This window comes from Nerophis lumbriciformis, linkage group LG08, assembly GCF_033978685.3.
Source record: "Nerophis lumbriciformis linkage group LG08, RoL_Nlum_v2.1, whole genome shotgun sequence".
Taxonomy (NCBI): domain Eukaryota; kingdom Metazoa; phylum Chordata; class Actinopteri; order Syngnathiformes; family Syngnathidae; genus Nerophis; species Nerophis lumbriciformis.
In genome coordinates this window covers 48,162,174-48,184,818 of record NC_084555.2, presented here as the reverse complement: position 1 = coordinate 48,184,818, position 22,645 = coordinate 48,162,174, and the positions used below count along the sequence as shown (strand labels likewise).

At 42.3% G+C, this 22,645-nt stretch overlaps 1 protein-coding gene and 1 pseudogene across 1 annotated transcript in view; both read left to right on the top strand.

The window, feature by feature from the left end:
• Positions 1-22,645, top strand: part of LOC133611942 (transmembrane protein 116) — a 485,483-nt gene that overhangs the window by 264,332 nt on the left and 198,506 nt on the right. The window lies entirely within an intron of this gene.
• Positions 697-20,870, top strand: LOC133612014 (protein tyrosine phosphatase domain-containing protein 1-like; annotated as a pseudogene).

Below are 22,645 nucleotides of genomic sequence, written 5' to 3'. Positions count from 1 at the left end.
TGTGACGTCACATAGTGATGCCAACACAAACAAACATGACGGAAAGAACAGCAAGCTATAGCGACATTAGCTCAGATTCAGACTCGGATTTCAGCGGCTTAAGCGATTCAACAGATTACGAATGTATTGAAACGGATGGTTGTAGTGTGGAGGCAGGTAGCGAAAACGAAATTGAAGAAACTGAAGCTATTGAGCCATATCGGTTTGACGCGTATGCAAACGAAACCGACGAAAACGACACGACAGCCAGCGACACGGAAGAAAGCGAGGACAAATTCGGCGATCGCCTTCTAACCAACGATTGGTATGTGTTTGTTTGGCATTAAAGGAAACTAACAACTATGAACTAGGTTTACAGCATATGAAATACATTTGGCAACAACATGCACTTTGGGAGTGCAGACAGCCCAGTTTTCATCAATTAATATATTCTGTAGACATACCCTCATGTCAGCAGGCCAGGGAAGCTAGGGTCGATATTCTTCTCTTGATCATCTTCGGGACGGTGTGAGCCAAGACATCCAGGGGGTTTAGCTCGCTCGTCTGCGGGAACAAACTGCCGCCATTGCTTGCCGTGCTACCGAGGTCCTTTGTCCCTGAATTGCTCACACACTCCGGCAGATTCAATGGGGGTCTGGCGGCAGATTTCTTTGACTTTATCGTTGGAAATGCATCTGCTTTGAGTGTCGCAGGATATCCACACATTCTTGCCATCTCTGTCGTAGCATAGCTTTCGTCGGTAAAGTGTGCGGAACAAACGTCCAATTTCTTGCCACTTTCGCATCTTTGGGCCACTGGTGCAACTTGAATCCATCCCTGTCCGTGTTGTTACACCCTCCGACAACACACCGACGAGGCATGATGTCTCCAAGGTACGGAAAACAGTCGAAAAAACGGAAAATAACAGAGCTGATTTGACTCGGTGTTTGAGAAAATGGCGGATTGCTTCCGAGAGCGAATATTAGAAAGGCGTTTAATTCGCCAAAATTCACCCATTTAGAGTTCGGAAATTGGTAAAAAAAAAAAAATGGTGTTTTTTCTGCAACATCAAGGTATGTATTGACGCTTACATAGGTCTGGTGATAATGTTCGCCTTTAACAACACCGCATCCTTGATTATTAGTCCTGTAGCTAAATAAGGAAAGTGAAGCAAAACTACAGTAGAATTGTGTGACTGATAACGAGGACATGGATACAGTGTTTTCAATATAAGCACTATTTAATTGGTCTAAAGCATTTATGACAGCTAATCAGGCTTAGTGAATCTGGGTCAACTCCCGTGTGTGTACACTTCACCGTCGCTCCATCGCCCTTACGTCTACTTTGCTTTACTTGACTTGTTCATTGGACTCAATTCGTGTCAATCAAGCAGACGGGTGAGTGTTCCATTTCAAACTTACACTTGAGAATAGGCTGATGCGGTTCTCCCGGTCCAGGATGCAGACCTTGACCCAGCATGTCCCCTTCCCTCGGGCCACTTACTCCCAAGCCCGGGAAAACCTGGTGAAGGCCATCCCGCCCAAACTCCTCTGCTTGCTGGCCTGCGGGGGACTAGACTGTCGTTACGAAGGACCAGAGTGTTGGAAAGCAAGCCAGCAGGTCATCCGTGGCATTTTCTCCTCATGGTAAGACTCTTTGCAGTACAATTTTGTCATGTGTTGGGGACGTGACTTCTACCAAAAATCTCAGGGTGACTGATGACATCATCGCTATGGCACGGCCGTCCACGAGCTTGATTGAAAAGTTCAACATTATACAACAATTTCAGAGGTATACCTTCAAGATTAATTTGCCTTTGTACACAAGTACAAGTGCCATCTTGATTGCCTCTACAGATTAAATATAAGATCCATCATAAACATGCAAGTACCTGGCGAACATGCGCACTGTGGACCCCCTTTGGACCCTGGAAGTGGCTTCACATACCTGCCGCAGATCTTCATGGAGAATGACAGTGAGACCTTTTTAAGATACCACAAGTTGTAGTAGAGCCTTCATTAGCTTGACCTGTACAATTGAATGAGAGCCAATACAAGACATGTATAAAAAAAAACAACTCTTGGCTGGATGTGTCGTCCTGCGGGGCTTGAAGGTGGGAAAAAGGTAAAACGCTGGGGAAGAAGATGAGTAAAAAATACTAAGGGGGCCTAGTCTGGAGTGGGAAAAACCTCCATGCCATGCACGCATAAACATGTTACATTTAATCACGACAACTTGCAACAGAGGGTGGGGGAGTTGGGGCCCTGGGGGTCGACTGCTGCTATGAAGCGCTGCCAGCCGTCCATCACCCCGAAGGGGAATCAAGCGGTGGTGAAGGCGTGGGGTGGGGTTGGGGAGGGTGCGTGTATATGCCCATTGTCTTGGGTGTGTTGATTAGGGATGTCCCGATCCGATATTTGGATCGGATCGGCCGCCGATATTTGCAAAAAAATGCGTATCGGCAAGGCATGGAAAAATGCCGATCCAGATCCAGTTAAAAAAACAAAAAACTACGCTCCGTGTTTTCCAACGCACCTATTTAAATAGTACATTCCACTTTTCTGCTGCTCCCTAATTTTCGTTCCGCATTTTCCAGCACACCTTCAACACATCCACATGTCTGTGGATTCTCACGCAGTTGCTTTTAGCTGCTGGCATTACACGACAGGCTCTTCTCACTCTTTTCTGTGTCTCCCTCTCACAGACAGCAAGCGCACCTTCTTACACACGTCACATACTGTCACGTCATACTGTCACGTCATACGTCACATACGTATACGTCCTCCCCGAGCAGAGAGGTAGCAGCATGGCTAACGTTAGCTGTGATGCTAGCAACGTTCTCTCTAAGGTGCGCGCTTGTGCAATTGCGCACTGTTTAAACGTCCTCTGCGCATAGCAATTATATGCCACGCACAAAATCAAATAAAAAAATAAGCGCATAACAATTTTCGACACACGGACACAACAGAGAAAACAGTTTTCGTCATCATTGTTCAAATATTATAACGTCTGTCGAGACGCTTATCTCCGTTCGGTGCCATACGTCCACACCATCAAAATGCCGAGGCAAAAATTTCCAGATCAACACCGTATAAAAAATTTGTGATTTTTTTAGTTGTGATTTCCTTCTCTGCATGAAAGTTTAAAAGTAGCATATATTAATGCAGTATGAAGAAGAATGTTTTAATGTAGACATGCAAGCCTTGAAAGAAAATGTTGAAAATCAAGACTACATTTCCTGCAAATGGATGCATTTCTACCCTATATTTTAACTTTAGATTTATTTTCATATCAAACTCTTTTGGCTGTCTTTTTGACACTTACATCCGGCGCCCCCCTCCACACCCTGGATTATAAATAATGTAAATAATTCAATGTGATTATCTTGTGTGATGACTGTATTATGATGATAGTATATATCTGATAGTATATATCTGTATCATGAATCAATTTAAGTGGACCCCGACTTAAACAAGTTGAAAAACTTATTCGGTTGTTACCATTTAGTGGTCAATTGTACGGAATATGTACTTCACTGTGCAACCTACTAATAAAAGTCTCAATCAATCAATCAAAACACATAGAATCATCATACTGCTGTGATTATATGCATCAAGTGTTCATTCAAGGCTAAGGCAAAATATCGAGATATATATCGTGTATCGCAATATGGCCTTAAAATATCGCAATATTAAAAAAAGGCCATATCGCCCAGCCCTTGTTTCAATGATGCCATTTCTGTTTGTCATGTATAATTTTGTCTATTTTGTGTTTATCCTTGAATAAACAGGTCAGTTTCTTGTTACCAACCATTGTGTATTATTCAAACTCACCTAATTCAGCTGGCTAGTTGTTATCAAGAGTACTAAAACCCTTTTCAACATGATTCTGACAACTAAGTAGGCTAAATAACTTTAAACTTTAATACATGCTCGGATAGGCCATTATCGGTCAGTATCGGTATCGGATCGGAAGTGCAAAAACAATATCGGTATCGGATCGGAAGTGCAAAAACCTGGATCGGGACATCCCTAGTGTTGATGTAGTGTCCATAGGCCTGGGGCCGTTCTGCATGCAAGCAAAAGTTCGACTCCAGGTGTCGTTGAGGAGGGAGGGAGGTCAAAAGCGTCCACCATTGAGGTGTCCTTGGGGATGCTTACAGAACAGCCTGCTCCTGCGTCAAGGCCATTTGAGGGAGTCAAATCGTAGATTAGGATTTTTGTTTTTCCGCGAGCAGACATTACAATGGCTTGTCTGTTCTATTCGTCCGATTGACAGTTTTATTTCTTGAAGACACTTTAAAGGTTACTGAACTTCTAATTATGGTTAAAAAAAAAACTATTAAATCAAAGTTTAGTACATTTGAAAGGAATATTTGCATTATCATGCGTAATTTCGTCTCCAAATATTGCTGACAATATTGTCGTTTATCGGCAACAATTTATAGGACAACATATCGTCCAGCAAAATTTGTTATCGGCCCATCAAAACTCTATGACAATTTCTATGTTTTTAACGGTTTTGGGAAATCGAGCATAGCTGCAGTATATTAGTAGAAGCCTGAATTCTTCATTGTGTTTTGCAGACACTGTACCTAATGATGTGACTCAAACCATTTGATGTTCTTTGTGTGATTGTTCAGTTTATTTCTACAACTTTGGGATGCCAGATTTCGGCGTGTCCTCCCTCGTCGGCATCATCGATGGCGTAAAGGTGTTGGCATTCGCCGCGGGGGAGGGAAGGGTTGCTGTGCACTGCCACGCCGGTCTGGGCAGAACAGGTTAGATTAGGATTTTTGTTTTTCCGCGAGCAGACATTACAATGGCTTGTCTGTTCTATTCGTCCGATTGACAGTTTTATTTCTTGAAGACACTTTAAAGGTTACTGAACTTCTAATTATGGTTAAAAAAAAAACTATTAAATCAAAGTTTAGTACATTTGAAAGGAATATTTGCATTATCATGCGTAATTTCGTCTCCAAATATTGCTGACAATATTGTCGTTTATCGGCAACAATTTATAGGACAACATATCGTCCAGCAAAATTTGTTATCGGCCCATCAAAACTCTATGACAATTTCTATGTTTTTAACGGTTTTGGGAAATCGAGCATAGCTGCAGTATATTAGTAGAAGCCTGAATTCTTCATTGTGTTTTGCAGACACTGTACCTAATGTTGTGACTCAAACCATTTGATGTTCTTTGTGTGATTGTTCAGTTTATTTCTACAACTTTGGGATGCCAGATTTCGGCGTGTCCTCCCTCGTCGGCATCATCGATGGCGTAAAGGTGTTGGCATTCGCCGCGGGGGAGGGAAGGGTTGCTGTGCACTGCCACGCCGGTCTGGGCAGAACAGGTCTGGGTAGAACAGGTCTGGGTTGGGATTTGCGCTAGGGGGTGTGGATACACAACTTGACACTGACTGCTCCACAGGTGTCCTAATGACCCCCCCACCCCTTAAAAGGGGTGGGGGGGTCGCATTAATATACAATGAAAACTTTAACCTTACCCCTAACCTAAATAATAAATACAAATCGTTTGAGGTGCTTACTATGAGGTCTGTCGCACCGCTGCCTCTCGATATGGCTGTTATCTACCGCCCCCCAGGGCCCTACTCGGACTTTATTAATGAATTCTCAGAGTTCGTTGCTGATCTAGTGACGCACGCAGACAATATAATCATAATGGGGGACTTTAATATCCATATGAATACCCCATCGGACCCTCAGTGCGTGGCGCTCCAGACTATAATTGATAGCTGTGGTCTTACACAAATAATAAATGAACCTACGCATCGCAACGGCAATACGATAGATCTAGTGCTGGTCAGGGGTGTCACCACCTCCAAAGTTATGGTACTCCCGTATACTAAAGTAATGTCCGATCATTACCTTATAAAATTCGAAGTTCTGACTCATTGTCAACAAACTAATAATAATAATAACTGCTACAGCAGCCGCAACATTAATGCCGCCACAACGATGACTCTTGCTGACCTACTGCCTTCGGTAATGGCACCATTCCCAAATTATGTCGGCTCTATTGATAACCTCACTAACAACTTTGACAATGCCCTGCGCAAAACCATTGATAGTATAGCACCGCTAAAACAAAAAAGGGCCCCTAAAAGGCGCACCCCATGGTTTACAGAGGAAACCAGAGCTCATAAATTATCATGTAGAAAGTTGGAACGCAAATGGCGCGCGACCAAGCTTGAGGTTTTCCATCAAGCATGGAGTGATAGTTTAATATCGTATAAACGCATGCTTACCCTAGCTAAAGCTAAATATTACTCAAATCTCATCCGCCTCAACAAAAACGACCCTAAATTTTTGTTTAGTACAGTAGCATCGCTAACCCAACAAGGGACTCCTCCCAATAGCTCCACCCACTCAGCAGATGACTTTATGAATTTCTTTAATAAGAAAATTGAACTCATTAGAAAGGAGATTAAAGACAACGCATCCCAGCTACAACTGGGTTCTATGAACACAGATACAACTGTATCTACGACGGATACTGCAATACAAAATAGTCTCTCTCTTTTTGATGAAATAACATTAGAGGAACTATTACAGCGTGTAAGTGGGATAAAACAAACAACATGTTTACTTGACCCACTTCCTGGGAAACTTATCAAGGAGCTTTTTGTATTATTAGGTCCATCAGTGCTAAATATTATAAACTTATCACTTTCCTCTGGCACTGTTCCCCTAGCATTCAAGAAAGCGGTTATTCATCCTCTGCTCAAAAGACCTAACCTTGATCCTGACCTCATGGTAAACTACCGACCGGTGTCCCACCTTCCCTTTATTTCGAAAATCCTCGAAAAAATTGTCGCACAGCAGCTAAATGAACACTTAGTGTCTAACAATCTCTGTGAACCTTTTCAATCCGGTTTCAGGGCAAATCACTCTACGGAGACAGCCCTCGCAAAAATGACTAATGATCTACTGCTGACGATGGATTCTGATGCGTCATCTATGTTGCTGCTTCTTGATCTTAGCGCTGCTTTCGATACCGTCGATCATAATATTTTATTAGAGCGTATCAAAACACGTATTGGTATGTCAGACTTAGCCTTGTCGTGGTTTAACTCTTATCTTACTGACAGGATGCAATGCGTCTCCCATAATAATGTGACCTCTGACTATGTTAAGGTAACGTGCGGAGTTCCTCAGGGTTCGGTTCTTGGCCCTGCACTCTTTAGTATTTACATGCTGCCGCTAGGCGACATCATACGCAAATACGGTGTTAGCTTTCATTGCTATGCTGATGACACCCAACTCTACATGCCCCTAAGGCTGACCAACACGCCGGATTGTAGTCAGCTGGAGGCGTGTCTTAATGAAATTAAACATTGGATGTCCGCTAACTTCTTGCAACTCAACGCCAAGAAAACGGAAATGCTGATTATCGGTCCTGCTAAACACCGACATTTATTTAATAATACCACCTTAACATTTGACAACCAAACAATTACACAAGGCGAATCAGTAAAGAATCTGGGTATTATCTTCGACCCAACTCTCTCGTTTGAATCACACATTAAGAGTGTTACTAAAACGGCCTTCTTTCATCTCCGTAATATCGCTAAAATTCGTTCTATTTTATCCACTAGCGACGCTGAGATCATTATTCATGCGTTCGTTACGTCTCGTCTCGACTACTGTAACGTATTATTTTCGGGTCTCCCTATGTCTAGCATTAAAAAATTACAGTTGGTACAAAATGCGGCTGCTAGACTTTTGACAAGAACAAGAAAGTTTGATCATATTACGCCTATACTGGCTCACCTGCACTGGCTTCCTGTGCACTTAAGAAGTGAATTTAAGGTTTTACTACTTACGTATAAAATACTACACGGTCTAGCTCCGTCCTATCTTGTCGATTGTATTGTACCATATGTCCCGGCAAGAAATTTGCGTTCAAAGAACTCCGGCTTATTAGTGATTCCCAGAGCCCAAAAAAAGTCTGCGGGCTATAGAGCGTTTTCTATTCGGGCTCCAGTACTATGGAATGCCCTTCCGGTAACAATTAGAGATGCTACCTCAGTAGAAGCATTTAAGTCCCATCTTAAAACACATTTGTATACTCTAGCCTTTAAATAGCCCCCCTGTTGGACCAGTTGATCTGCCGTTTCTTTTCTTTTCTCCTCTGCTCCCCTTTTCCTTGAGGGGGGGGGGGGGGGCACAGGTCCGGTGGCCATGGATGAAGTGCTGGCTGTCCAGAGTCGGGACCCGGGGTGGACCGCTCGCCTGTGCATCGGCTGGGAACATCTCTACGCTGCTGACCCGTCTCCGCTCGGGATGGTGTCCTGCTGGCCCCACTATGGACTGGACTCTTACTATTATGTTGGATCCACTATGGACTGGACTCTCACAATATTATGTCAGACCCACTCGACATCCATTGCTTTCGGTCTCCCCTAGAGGGGGGGGGTTACCCACATATGCGGTCCTCTCCAAGGTTTCTCATAGTCATTCACATCGACGTCCCACTGGGGTGAGTTTTTCCTTGCCCGTATGTGGGCTTTGTACCGAGGATGTCGTTGTGGCTTGTGCAGCCCTTTGAGACACTTGTGATTTAGGGCTATATAAATAAAGATTGATTGATTGATTGATACTTAGTCTACACTTTGCGGATCAGTCCCAGTGAGGCCGTGCACTACGTCCGCATCAAAAGGCCGCGCTCCATCCAAACGCGAGCGCAGATCAGTCAGGTGTTTGACTTTGCCCGCCTGCTTGGTACACAACTGCTTCAGTACCCGGACCTCGGCTTACGACACGGAGCCCCCGTCACCCTGCAGCACTACCTCAACCGCCAGGCTCTACTGCTGCACGGCCAGGAGGCACGCAAGCTCAAATACACACCCAAGGTACCCTAAACACACCGCGTCTGACTGAAGGTTGAGTGTCACTCGCCCACCCTCTTGTTCTCAGGTGGTCTACCTCCTGTGTGTGCGCCTCTCCTGCCTGGCTCTGGCGCTCCCTACAGCTCCAGAGATTGATGCTGAATTAGAGAAGAGGTCCGCACTGAGGATCTTGAGCAGGACCGTGAGGGAAACGCTGGTGTCCAAACAGCATCTGCCCTTGCTGAGGGAGCATCACAATCTCCCACGGCCTGGCTCGGGCGCCGTGTCCTCCTGGGATGAGCCGCTGGGGTCCTCAGGGAGGAAGAGAGATTTGCTGCTCAACAAACGCAGCTACAGCGACTCTGACCTCGGCAAGATTGCGGTAAATGCAATTGGAAATTTGACCTCAAATTGAGGGAATGACAAATCTCACCAAGTCAGACCTTAGTCTAATAAGAATGTATATATGTCATTTTGGGTGGGCTGATTCTAAATGGCACCACAGAAGGGTCAGAATGAGAGGAAAATAAGATGACAACGATAGAAACGGAAGTACGACTTGAAGTGCTTTTTCTGGCTACCAAATACAATATGACGATATTAAAAGAAATAAATGCAAACTGCACAGCTACGTTTTATTATGAAAGGGGACCTATGACAGGTCAATATCCCTACCTTTAAAACACATTGAAGTAATATACTGTATGAATGGTAAGGGTGTAACGGTACACACAAATTTCGGTTCGGTTCATTTTCGGTACAGTAAGAAAACAACAAAATATAAATTTTTTGGTTATTTATTTACCAAATTTGTAAACAATGGCTTTATCCTTTTAACAATGTGAACACTATAATAGCATACTTGCCAACCTTCCCGGATTTTCCGGGAGACTCCCGAAATTCAGCGCCTCTCCCGAAAACCTCCCCGGGACAAATTTTCTCCCGAAAATCTCCCGAAATTCAGGCGGACCTGGAGAGTCTGCATGGAGCAATGTTGTTGTAATATATTGAGTCGGAGGCAATAAACGGGCGAGGGGATGAAGTACGTCTCTTTACTGTAGACTTCAGAACAGACTCACACACTTGACGTCAGGTGCGCAACACCACGTAAATCGTTGGCCAACCAAAAAGTAACCCCAGTACGCTATAGCCAACATTCGCCAGGAGATGGCAACAGACAAACATAGATCACTCGATTTCATTCCTCCCCTTTTAGAATTGTAGAAGTTACTCAAAAGAAATAAACAACCCAACCAAAAAATGCTACAGCTCAATTAAAAAACTGTGCTTAAGCCACATTCTTCTTTTTTTTTTTTTAGTACTGAACTCTTAACCCTCATTTGTAAACAATAACATGCTTATTATACAAACAGTATTTGTACATCTTTAACACATATTTTTATACTGTCTTCAGAGATTCCGTTTTTTTGGTGGTACTCGAAACCTTTCTGGGTACCTGCGGATCACTGGTGGGGTTTTTGTTGTGGGTGATCTGGGTTCTGATGATGGCAACTCAGCAGCCCTTGAATCTGGTTCAATGATGAGACTAGTTTGTGTCTGACTCACTGATGGTCCTGGTGATGGAACTGAAACAGCACTGTCCAGTTGTGCTGATGGCACATTTTCTGCAACTGGTGGAGACTAGATAACTGGCAGTCTCTCCATGTTTTCTCGCCATGGTAACATGTAATCCACATGCACTGTGCGCTGTCTCTGTCCCTCTTGATATATATATAGACAGTATATATATATATATATATATATGAAATACTTGACTTGGTGAATTCTAGCTGTAAATATACTCCTCCCCTCTTAGCCACGCCCCCGCCCCACCACCCCCACTTCCCGAAATCGGAGGTCTCAAGGTTGGCAAGTATGTATAATAGCTGTGCCCCAAAATAGAAATAGCTGTGTGTGTGATGGATGTGAGCCACCACTAGGCTGATCAGTGCAACAGCAGGCAGTCATGAATTAATAATAACATACATATACACACAGGGTCCATTGCCAGGGTTAATGTGGTCAACATACATCAAATAAAAATCTAAATAAGATAAGGCTCAGAATGGTTTCTTAACAAAACCTTTCCACATATAAAGTGCTTTTTTTGATTAATTGATTGAAACTTATTAGTAGATTGCACAGTACAGTACATATTCCGTACAATTGACCACTAAATGGTAACACCCGAATACGTTTTTCAACTCCACGTTATCAATCAACATTAAACTGCCTCAAGTTGTTGCTCAGATTAAATAAAATGACAAAACTTTTCTTCTACATATCAAAAGTGCAACATTAAACAGTTTCAAGTCAACTCAGCCTCAGATTAACTTTTCTTCCCCCCCCCCCCAGCCTGGCTAACTTGGTAGTAAGAGGATATATGGGCTCATTGTTCTTCCACCATAGAAGTGGGTCAAAATCTAGTTTTTAATGCAATATGGTCTTAAATCTGCTGCTATAAAAACATTTGTTATTGCTTTAGCCCTGTCTGACTCGCCGAGGAGAGGCTACTGATTGATTGAGACTTTTATTAGTAGATTGCACAGTACAGTACATATTCCGTACAATTGACCACTAAATGGTAACACCCGAATACGTTTTTCAACTTGTTTAAGTCGGGGTCCACGTTAATCAACATTAAACTGCCTCAAGTTGTTGCTCAGATTAAATAAAATGACAAAACTTTTCTTCTACATATCAAAAGTGCAACATTAAACAGTTTCAAGTCAACTCAGCCTCAGATTAACTTTTCTTCCCCCCCCCCAGCCTGGCTAACTTGGCAGTAAGAGGATACATGGGCTCATTGTTCTTCCACCATAGAAGTGGGTCAAAATGTAGTTTTTAATGCAATATGGTCTTAAATCTGCTGCTATAAAAACATTTGTTTTTGCTTTAGCCCTGTCTGACTCGCCGAGGAGAGGCTGCTTGAATGCTGTGTTTGCACCACGCTCGTCTTTCTCTTCGTTGAAGCGATGTTCACTTGGGGGTGGTGACGCTTCAAATGGGTTAGCATGTTTGACGTGTTGTCAGAAGCATACCCTACCTCTGCTGAACAATGTCGGCAAACCTCCGTCCTCCATTGTTGTATCGCACTGCGAAGCCGAAGTGTTCCCAAACGAGAGATCTTAACGAGGCAGGAGGGTCTTCCAGCTCTGTCTTTTACATGTTGTCGTAGCCCGGTCGTTGCTAGCATGCCGTGTGTTGTGCCTCAGCGTGCATTGTTTACACAATGTGCGGTACGCTACTTAATATGTCCGTGTGGAAACTCGTTCGGTACACCTCCGAACCAAACCGAAACCCCCGTACCGAAACGGTTCAATACAAATACACGTACCTTTACACCCTTAATGAATGGCTATGAATATATTATTTTAAATCAACTAGGGATGCACTGAAAAAAAGACTTTGATCAGCGAAACAGCACTGTCAAAAAGCGGTGATAGTGATGACGTAAGCAAAGATACGCGCCATTGTCTGGAGCTGAGGCAGCATGTTTGTCGCCTGCCATGTAGACCTATTTTAATTAGGGCTGTCTAACGATTCAAATATGTGTCCCAATTAATATCATTTTCTTCATAGTTAACTCAAAACTTAATCAAAGATAGATATCATTATTTAGTGTACCGTAGACAGATCATTTTAAGGTTTCATAACCATGACTGGACAATAAATTTTCTTTGACTAAATGTTTTTCAAACATGTATTTTAACAGCTCAATACAAAATCATGTAAACGCTTTTACTGACATTTAAAAAAAAAAGGTCGAAGTACATTGGCCATATTTTGTATTTTTTTAGGAATACAGAATTTGTATTCCTACTTTAGGAGCACTTGCATTTAGAGGAGGAGCTACACTTCCACGTTTTGATACCAGTTTCACGCATTGCTAACACAAAATGTGGATTGTTAGGATCATGCTTTGATTGTCGAAGATGTTTGTTCATGTAATCTGTAGGGATGTCCGATAATATCGGACTGCCGATATTATCGGCCGATAAATGCTTTAAAATGTAATATCGGAAATTATCGGTTTCAAAATTATCGGTATTGGTTTCAAAAAGTAAAATGTATGACTTTTTAAAACGCCTCTGTGTACACGGACGTAGGGAGAAGTACAGAGCGCCAATAAACCTTAAATGCACTTCCTCTGCGTGCCGGCCCAATCACATTATATCTAGGGATGTCCCGATCCGATATTTGGATCGGATCGGCCGCCGATATTTGCAAAAAAATGCGGCTCGGCAAGGCATGGGAAAATGCCGATCCAGATCCAGTTTAAAAAAAACTCCTGTCTGTGTTTTCCAACGCACCGATTTAAATAATATATTCCACTTTTCTGCTGCTCCCTAATTTCCGTTCCGCATTTTCCAGCACACCTTCAACACATCCACAGGTCTGTGGATTCTCACGCAGTTGCTTTTAGCTGCTGGCATTACACGACAGGCTCTTCTCACTCTTTCCTGTGTCTCCCTCTCACAGACACCTTCTTACACACGTCACATACTGTCACGTCATACGTCACATACGTATACGCCCTCTCCCAGCAGAGAGGTAGCAGCATGCTAACGTTAGCTGTGATGCTAGCGCAGCCGGGCTAGCAACCTTCCCTCTAGGGTGCGCACCTGTGCAATTGCGCACTGCAAATCTATGCTACGCACAAAATCAAATAAAAAAATAAGCGCAAAACAATTTTCGACACACGGACGCACCAGAGAAAACAATTTTCGTCATCATTGTTCAAATATTGTAACGTCTGTCGAGACGCTTATCTCCGTTCGGTGCCACACGTCCACACCATCAAAATGCTGAGGCAAACATTTCCAGATCAACACCGTATGAAAAATTTTTTGATTTTTTTTAGTTGTGATTTCCTTCTCTGCATGAAAGTTTAAAAGTAGCATATATTAATGCAGTATGATGAAGAATGTTTTAATGTAGACACATAGAATCATCATACTGCTGTGATTATATGCATCAAGTGTTCATTCAAGGCTAAGGCAAAATATCCACATATATATTGTGTATCGCAATATGGCCTTAAAATATCGCAATATTTAAAAAAGGCCATATCGCCCAGCCCTAGTTTCAATGATGCCATTTCTGTTTGTCATGTATAATTTTGTCTATTTTGTGTTTATCCTTAAATAAACAGGTCAGTTTCTTGTTACCAACCATTGTGTATTATTCAAACTCCCCTAATTCAGCTGGCTAGTTGTTATCAAGAGTACTAAAACCCTTTTCAACATGATTCTGACAACTAAGTAGGCTAAATAACTTTAAACTTTAATACATGCTCGGATAGGCCAGTATCGGTCAGTATCGGTATCGGATCGGAAGTGCAAAAACAATATCGGTATCGGATCGGAAGCGCAAAAACCTGGATCGGGACATCCCTAATAACATCTACGGCTTTTCACACACACAAGTGAATGCAATACAGGTCACACTGAGGGTGGCCGTATAAACAACTTTAACACTGTTACAAATATGCGCCACACTGTGAACCCACACCAAACAAGAATGACAAACACATTTCGGGAGAACATCCGCACCGTAACACAACATTAACACAACAGAACAAATAACCAGAACCCCTCTTCCGGGGACACTACAATATACACCCCCGCTACCCCCTACCCCTCCACCTCAGCCGGACATCTCTAGTAATCTGTGATATTTCTACCTGAATAAATGCTTCTGATATTCTGTACGTTACATGAAAATGTCTTAACCTTCTCTATTCATTAATACATACTTGCCAACCTTGAGACCTCCAATTTCGGGAGGTGGGGGGTGGGTGCGGGGGGCGTGGTTGGGGCGGGGGCATGGTTAAGAGGGGAGGAGTATATTTACAGCTAGAATTCACCAAGTCAAGTATTTCACATATATATATATATATCTGCGACCCCGAAGGGAATAAGCGGTAGGAAATGTATGTATGTATGTATGTATGTATATATATATATATATATATATAAGAAATAATTGACTTTCAGTGAATTCTAGCTATATATATATATATATATATATATAAATATATATAAATAAAAGAAATACTTGAATTTCAGTGTTCATTTATTTACACATATACACACACATAACACTCATCTACTCATTGTTGAGTTAAGGGTTGAATTGTCCACCCTCTCTGATTATGCATTGCTGTGTGGCACGCACAAAAGTGCTTTCATCAAATGCACTAGATGGCAGTATTGTCCTGTTTAAGAGTGTCACAACATTGCTGTTTACGGCAGACGGACTGCTTTACTGTAGACGTTCTTTGTATTGTGGGAAAGCGGACTCAGGCCCCTCCAGCTCCGCCTGAATTTCGGGAGATTTTCGGGAGAAAATGTGTCCCGGGAGGTTTTCGGGAGAGGCGCTGAATTTCGGGAGTCTCCCGGAAAATCCGGGAGGGTTGGCAAGTATGCATTATTAACATGTAATATTCAGCCTGCTAAACATTCTGTATGAGGACTCAACCAGAACATTTTATAAAGGAATTTACACAATTTTCAGCCAGCCAAAAATCCCCCCTTTTCCTCTATAACTACCGGTAAATGGAGTTGATGTCCCTCCTGTGAAATTATATTTTGTCCCACAGGATCTGGAGACGAGTCCACAGTGCTCCTACTTTTGAGAATGAGGGTCACTGGTGTGCACAGGATGTGAAAGGACAAGATCGGAGACCATTTAGCTCCAGGACACTTTTACCAGATGTGATCCACAAGAACCACGCTCACACACGCAATATGCAACCAAACGGCACCTTTGCCAAGAGGTCAAGGTGCACGGTCAGAAAGGCTCTACCCAAATATAGCTCCAACACTGAGGTAAATGATCATTTTTGATGAACAAAAGTGAACTGCTCCGGTCTAAAACACGACCCTTACGTTAACAGTTGTGCAGGAACTGGCATGATGTGGGCACAACCCGTGTGGCCCGCGCCATTGCCAAGGCCATGGCGGACCATGCTCCACCGGGAGAAGCTGTTCTGCAGCGATCGTCTCTGCTGCAGGTGCCTACTCGATACACCTTTCCGCGTAGCATTCAAGGGGTTTAGTTCACTCACCTGCCCAACAGGAGGAGATGAACAGTAGCCACCATGGCTGGGCTCTCATGGTGACGGAATCGGATCCTCATGTTCTGGCGTGTCTGCTGTGGACCTGGCTGGAGAAGCTCAAGGTCAGTGAACGCTATCACGGCAATGTTTACACGCAACCCAATGCTTCCCCAATCTTTACACAGGAGCCTGTTTTTAGTGTTGAAGATGTAGCCAAGTTATCTTGTGCAGGAAGCAACAAGCCCCTTGGCGTGCTCAACAAGGTAAAGAATTCTTCTATTACCAAATTTTCCGGACCATAGGGCGCACCGGATTTGAAGGCGCGCTGCCGATGCGCGGGTCTATTCAGGTGAAGTGAATTATAATTAAATAGCGCTTTTCTCTAGTGACTCAAAGCACTTTACATAGTGAAACCCAATATCTAAGTTACATTTAAACCAGTGTGGGTGGCACTGGGAGCAGGTGGGTAAAGTGTCTTGCCCAATGACACAACGGCAGTGACTAGGATGGCGGAGGTGGGGATCGAACCTGGAACCCTCAAGTTGCTGGCACGGCCACTCTACCAACCGAGCTATACCGCCCACAGGTCTATTTTCATACAAAAGGCGCACCGGATTATAAGGCGCATTAAAGCAGTCGTATTATTAATTAGAGATGTCCGATAATGACTTTTTTGCCAATAGCCGATATTCCGATATTGTCCAACTCTTGATTACCGATTCCGATATCAACCGATACGATATATACAGTTGTGGAATGAACACATTATCATGCCTAATTTTGTTGTGATGCCCCGCTGGATGCATTAAACAATGTAACAAGGTTTTCCAAAATAAATCAACTCAAGTTATGGAAAAAAATGCCAACATGGCACTGCCATATTTATTATTGAAGTCACAAAGGGGTGGGGCGAGGGGCGTGGTTAAGAGGGGAGGAGTATATTTACAGCTAGAATTCCCCAAGTCAAGTATTTCATATATATATATATATATATATATATATATATATATATATATATATATATATACAATAAATACTTGACTACTTAACTTTCAGTGAATTCTAGCTATATATATATATATATTTTTTTTTTTTAAATTTTATTTTATATATATATATATATATATATATATATATATATATATATATATATAAAATAAAATAAATTAAAAAAAAATATATATATATATCCATCCATCCATCCATTTTCTATTATATATATATATATATATATATATATATATATGTATAAATAAAAGAAATACTTGACTACTTAACTTTCAGTGAATTCTAGCTATATATATATATTTTTTATTTTTATTTTATTATATATATATATATATATATATATATAAAAGAAATACTTGAATTTCAGTGTTTATTTATTTACACATATACACACACATAACACTCATCTACTCATTGTTGAGTTAAGGGTTGAATTGTCCATCCTTGTTCTATTCTCTGTCACTATTTTTCTAACCATGCTGAACACCCTCTCTGATGATGCATTCTGCTTCGTCTCCTTGTTGTGTGCGCAGTTGTGCACTGCACTCTCTAAAAGCCCTAGATGTTAATGTCACATATGCATGTACAGTAGATAGATGGCAGTATTGTCCTGTTTAAGAGTGTCACAACATTGCTGTTTACGGCAGACAAACTGCTTTACGGTAGACGAAAACGTGACTGCTGCTGTTGTGTGTTGTTGCCGTGCTGGGAGGACGTTAATGAAACTGCCTAACAATAAACCTGGAGGGGGCGTGGCCTCCAGCTCCGCCGGAATTTCGGGAGATTTTCGGGAGAAAATTTGTCCCGGGAGGTTTTCGGGAGAGGCGCTGAATTTCGGGAGTCTCCCGGAAAATCCGGGAGGGTTGGCAAGTATGCTTCAGGATGCGCCGTTTTTGTGGGCGGTCTTATTTACGTGGCTCACCTTGGACAGCGTCTTCTCCCCGTCATCTTTGTTGTAGCGTGCAAGGACGGGAGTGGAAGAAGTGTCAAAAGATGGCGCTAACTGTTTTAATGACATTCAGACTTTACTTCAATCAATAACGGAGCAGCATCTCCTCATCCGTGGCTCACTAGTGCAACAACAACGCCCGAAAATGTGTCCCGTGAATAACCATCCGACCGGAACTCTCTAATAACTAAAGTTCCCTGGGGGAGTAATGTAAACCCACTACACCTGTAGTTTTTAGCGCTTCCAAAGCGAGTCGATTGACAGATATAAGTAAGAACTTTACACTACTTTATATTAGAAATGGAAACAGTGGAAGATGAATGTCCCATAACAAGAAGATAGAGAAAAAGAAGCTTATCGACTACGGTGTCAGCGCAGACTACAAAGGCGGATTTCCGCAAATTTTCAGGACTTATGCAGATCCCAAATACACATTAGCAGGTACCAGAAAGTGAGAAAAGTTGCTTTTGCATAATATTGCGAAACAAAACACCCGATAAAATGTCTGCTAATAGGTGCTATTTTGCGATCCTTATACACACCATAATGTTGAAGAGTACGTCTGACTACTGTAGCTGTAACGCGCCGACAATCCATCAAGCGGTGCGGCTTCACAGCTTTTTGAGTGCCGTGTGTAATGTTATATATTCTCAATGGAACATTTCAATCAATCAATTTTTATTTATATAGCCCTAAATCACAAGTGTCTCAAAGGGCTGCACAAGCCACAACGACATCCTTGGTTCAGACCCCACGTAAGGGCAAGGAAAAACACACAACCCAGTGGGATGTCAATGTGAATGACTATAAGAAACCTTGAAGAGGATCGCAGATGTGGGTAAACCCCTTCCCCTCCCCCCAGGGGAGACCGGATGCATAGGATGTCGAGTGGGTCTAGCATAATATTGTGAAAGTCCAGTCCATAGTGGATCTAATATAATAGTGAGAGTCCAGTCCATAGTGGCTCTAACATAATAGTGAGAGTCCAGTCCATAGTGGATCTAACATAATAGTGAGAGTCCAGTCCCTAGGGGAGACCGAAAGCAATGGACTCTGGGAATCACTAATAAGCCGGAGTTATTTGAACGCAGATTTAAAGTTTGGTGTTGCGTACTGGCGTCATATTGCTGTCAGAGTTTGTTGGTGACGAACCCCAAGATGCAGAGATGACGGCAGGCATTGAGTGAGAAAACATGATTTAATTAAACACTATGGCAAAACAACAAACAAAAAGGTAACAACAAAAGGCGCGCACAAGGCGGAGAACAAACTTGGCTATGAACTAAAATAGCACAGAGGCTAACTGTGGACAAGAAACAAAAACACTTACTGTGACACGAAGGAACTAGGACATGAGCAGAGTGAAACAAAAGTAGACAGAGCTACAACGACAAGTATTAAGACAGGTAGTAGTAGTAGTATTGACAATGACAATAATCCAGCAGTGACTGGAGGGTAGGGCAGGTATAAATAGCTGGCTGATTGACACCAGGTGTGGCCAGGTGCCAATCAGCCACAGCTGAGGAGACATCGCACTCAGGGAGACAAACAGGAAACAGAACCAAAACAAGAGCGTTGACAGGAAATACTAAGACAAACGCAGAGGAAAAACTAAAACACAGTCAAACTGTCAGGGACAAGCCTGACAATTGCAGTCCACACGTATCTCTTATGTGTGACTGTCATCTACTGGTTACACTTATAATTACACCATGTACCAAATAAAATAGCTTCGAGGTTGGTAAGCACAAACAAAATTATTCCGTACATTAGGCGCACCGGTTATAAGGTGCACTGTTGATTTTTGAGAAAATGAAAGGATTTTAAGTGCGCCTTATAGTCCGAAAAATACGGTACTGTTGTGTGCTGTTACCGTTGGATGTCAATGAACGGGTTGATTATTGATCCACAATTCCAGTCCTTTTGGTTTGAGTCTCTCAGCAATCGCATACCATTCCTAGAAGGATTGCAATTGGTACTTTGCTTGTCTTTCCAGTCACAGAGACACACCATTTATTGTTTGTTGAGCTGTGTGAGCACAGTGACCCGCCTGTGTCCACACAGAGAAGATGCGGTGTTACAGCGGCTGATACGGGCACTAACAAAGGTAAGAGGATACATTGTGAGCTCATAACAAGGTTGAAATATTTGCCTTTTCCAAACAGAGGCCTCAGGAAGACATGGGGAGCTTTGCAAATGTATTGAAGATTTTAAAGGTCCAACTTGAGGGCAACTTTTCACAATAATTAGCTGACATGGGGACTGTAGTCATAATGCCAAACTTGAACTATTTGATCACCAGTCAATTGTTGGGCACATACAGACAAAAAAGCGTGCACACTCACAATTGACTTGCATGTTTTTGGGATGTCGGAGGAAGACAAGAGTATCCGGAGACCTGAAACCCACAAGGAGAATATGCAAATTTCACTCAGATTTTCTACATTTTTGGACTGTAAAAGGCAGAGGTGCAATATTTGGATTTCACTGCTAAAATGTCAACTCCATTTAGATGTTTTCTACAACGTGACATTGCCAATGATGAACAATAGTGATGGGTTGATGAGGTGTCATGAAGCGTTTCGACATATTGCAAAACTGTATTGATACTGTGTCACTAAATACTGACATCTGCTGGACATTAAAAATCCCTACAGGCAACCTATATGGACCGACTCAACTGACACTGATTTTATGACCTAATATATACAATAATATAAACCAAGTCATTGTATTTCATTTAGGATTAGTTCATATCTTCATTTAAATAAAAATATATTTGTATCTTTTTTAGATACAGTCAATAAAAAATTTGAACATGTATCATAACATGGAAATCTAAGAGAATGTGTTGTGAATGAGGAGGCTTGTGGACTGGGATTTTTTTAAATTAATTTTTTACACATTTTTATTAAAAAAAAAACAGTTTTTCCAACGTATTCAATTTTAGACTATTTCTTTCATTGATTGATTGAGACTTTTATTAGTAGATTGCACAGTGAAGTACATATTCCGTACAATTGACCACTAAATGGTAACACCCCAATAAGTTTTTCAACTTGTTTAAGTCGGGGTCCCTGATTCATGATAGATATATACTAACATCATCAATCAATCAATCAATGTTTATTCATATAGCCCTAAATCACAAGTGTCTCAAAGGGCTGCACAAGCCACAACGACATCCTCGGTACAAAGCCCACATAAGGGCAAGGAAAAACTCACCCCAGTGGGACGTCGATGTGAATGACTATGAGAAACCTTGGAGAGGACCGCATATGTGGGTAACCCCCCCCTCTAGGGGAGACCGAAAGCAATGGATGTCGAGTGGGTCTGACATAATACTGTGAGAGTCCAGTCCATAGTGGATCCAGCATAATAGTAAGAGTCCAGTCCATAGTGGGGCCAGCAGGACACCATCCCGAGCGGAGACGGGTCAGCAGCGCAGAGATGTTCCCAGCCGATAATACAGTCATCACACAAGTTAATCATCAGAGTATATACATTGAATTATTTACAATCCGGGGTGTGGGATATAGGGAGGGGGGGTTAAGTTTGGTTGTTATCAACACTTCAGTCGTCTCTTCTTAGTTATTATTTCTCCGGCTGTAGAAAAGACCCGCTCACAGGTCACAGAGGAGGCGGGAGTGCGACACAGTTCGCGTATCGGTCACGTGACCAAAACAGCGCATGATCGGTCACGTGACTTTCTAAAGGCGGTACGCGCACCGACACAGGGTTTCGCTCTATGAGCTCGACGCATGCGCCGATGCATCGGTGTTGCCGGACCCATCACTAATGAACATGTAAAAGATGGACAAACTATCTGACCTATTTTGAAGTCATCATAGATAAATACATCACTGAACAAGGACAAAGTATCTTCATGGTAATAAAAAACAATCAAAGATGGCTGTTTTTTTTCCTCACCCCCGTTGTATACCTGTATCTCACCTTTTTTTTGTAAGGGGCGCCAGAAATTGACAGACCCGTCAGCGATCCTGTTATGTCTCCCTGTAATGATTGTCTGCTCTTGAATGGGATTGTGCGGAAATTTTTTTATTTCCCCTCGGGGATTAATAAAGTATTTCTGATTCTGATTCTGATTGACATACATTCTATTGTCCTGCTGGTGACAGAATGCTGTCCAGAATCCACTCCTACCAAGGGCCACATTTATCCATCCATCCATTTTCTACCGCTTATAGAATAGAATAGAAAGTACTTTATTGATCCCTGGGGGAAATTCACGAGGAGGGTCACGTTTAGACAAATTGAATGATGAGGAGGCCACTTTCATACACTTTGTTCATTAAAGGGGAACATTATCACAATTTCAGAAGGGTTAAAACCATTAAAAATCAGTTCCCAGTGGCTTATTTTATTTTTCGAAGTTTTTTCAAAATTTTACCCATCACGCAATATCCTTAAAAAAAAGCTTCAAAGTGCCTGATTTTAACCATCGTTATATACACCCGTCCATTTTCCTGTGACGTCACATAGTGATGCCAACACAAACAAACATGGCGGATAGAACAGCAAGCTATAGCGACATTAGCTCGGATTCAGACTCGGATTTCAGCGGCTTAACACTGTCTGATAAGATAATTACTAACAACTGTGAACTAGGTTTACAGCATATGAAATACATTTGGCGACAACATGCACTTTGAGAGTGCAGACAGCCCATTTCAGGCGCGCTAAGAACATATATTTTTCCACGATTTCAGCACTCCGGTTAACCATACCTAAATAGACACAAAATACTGCATTACACAAGACTACCTGAATG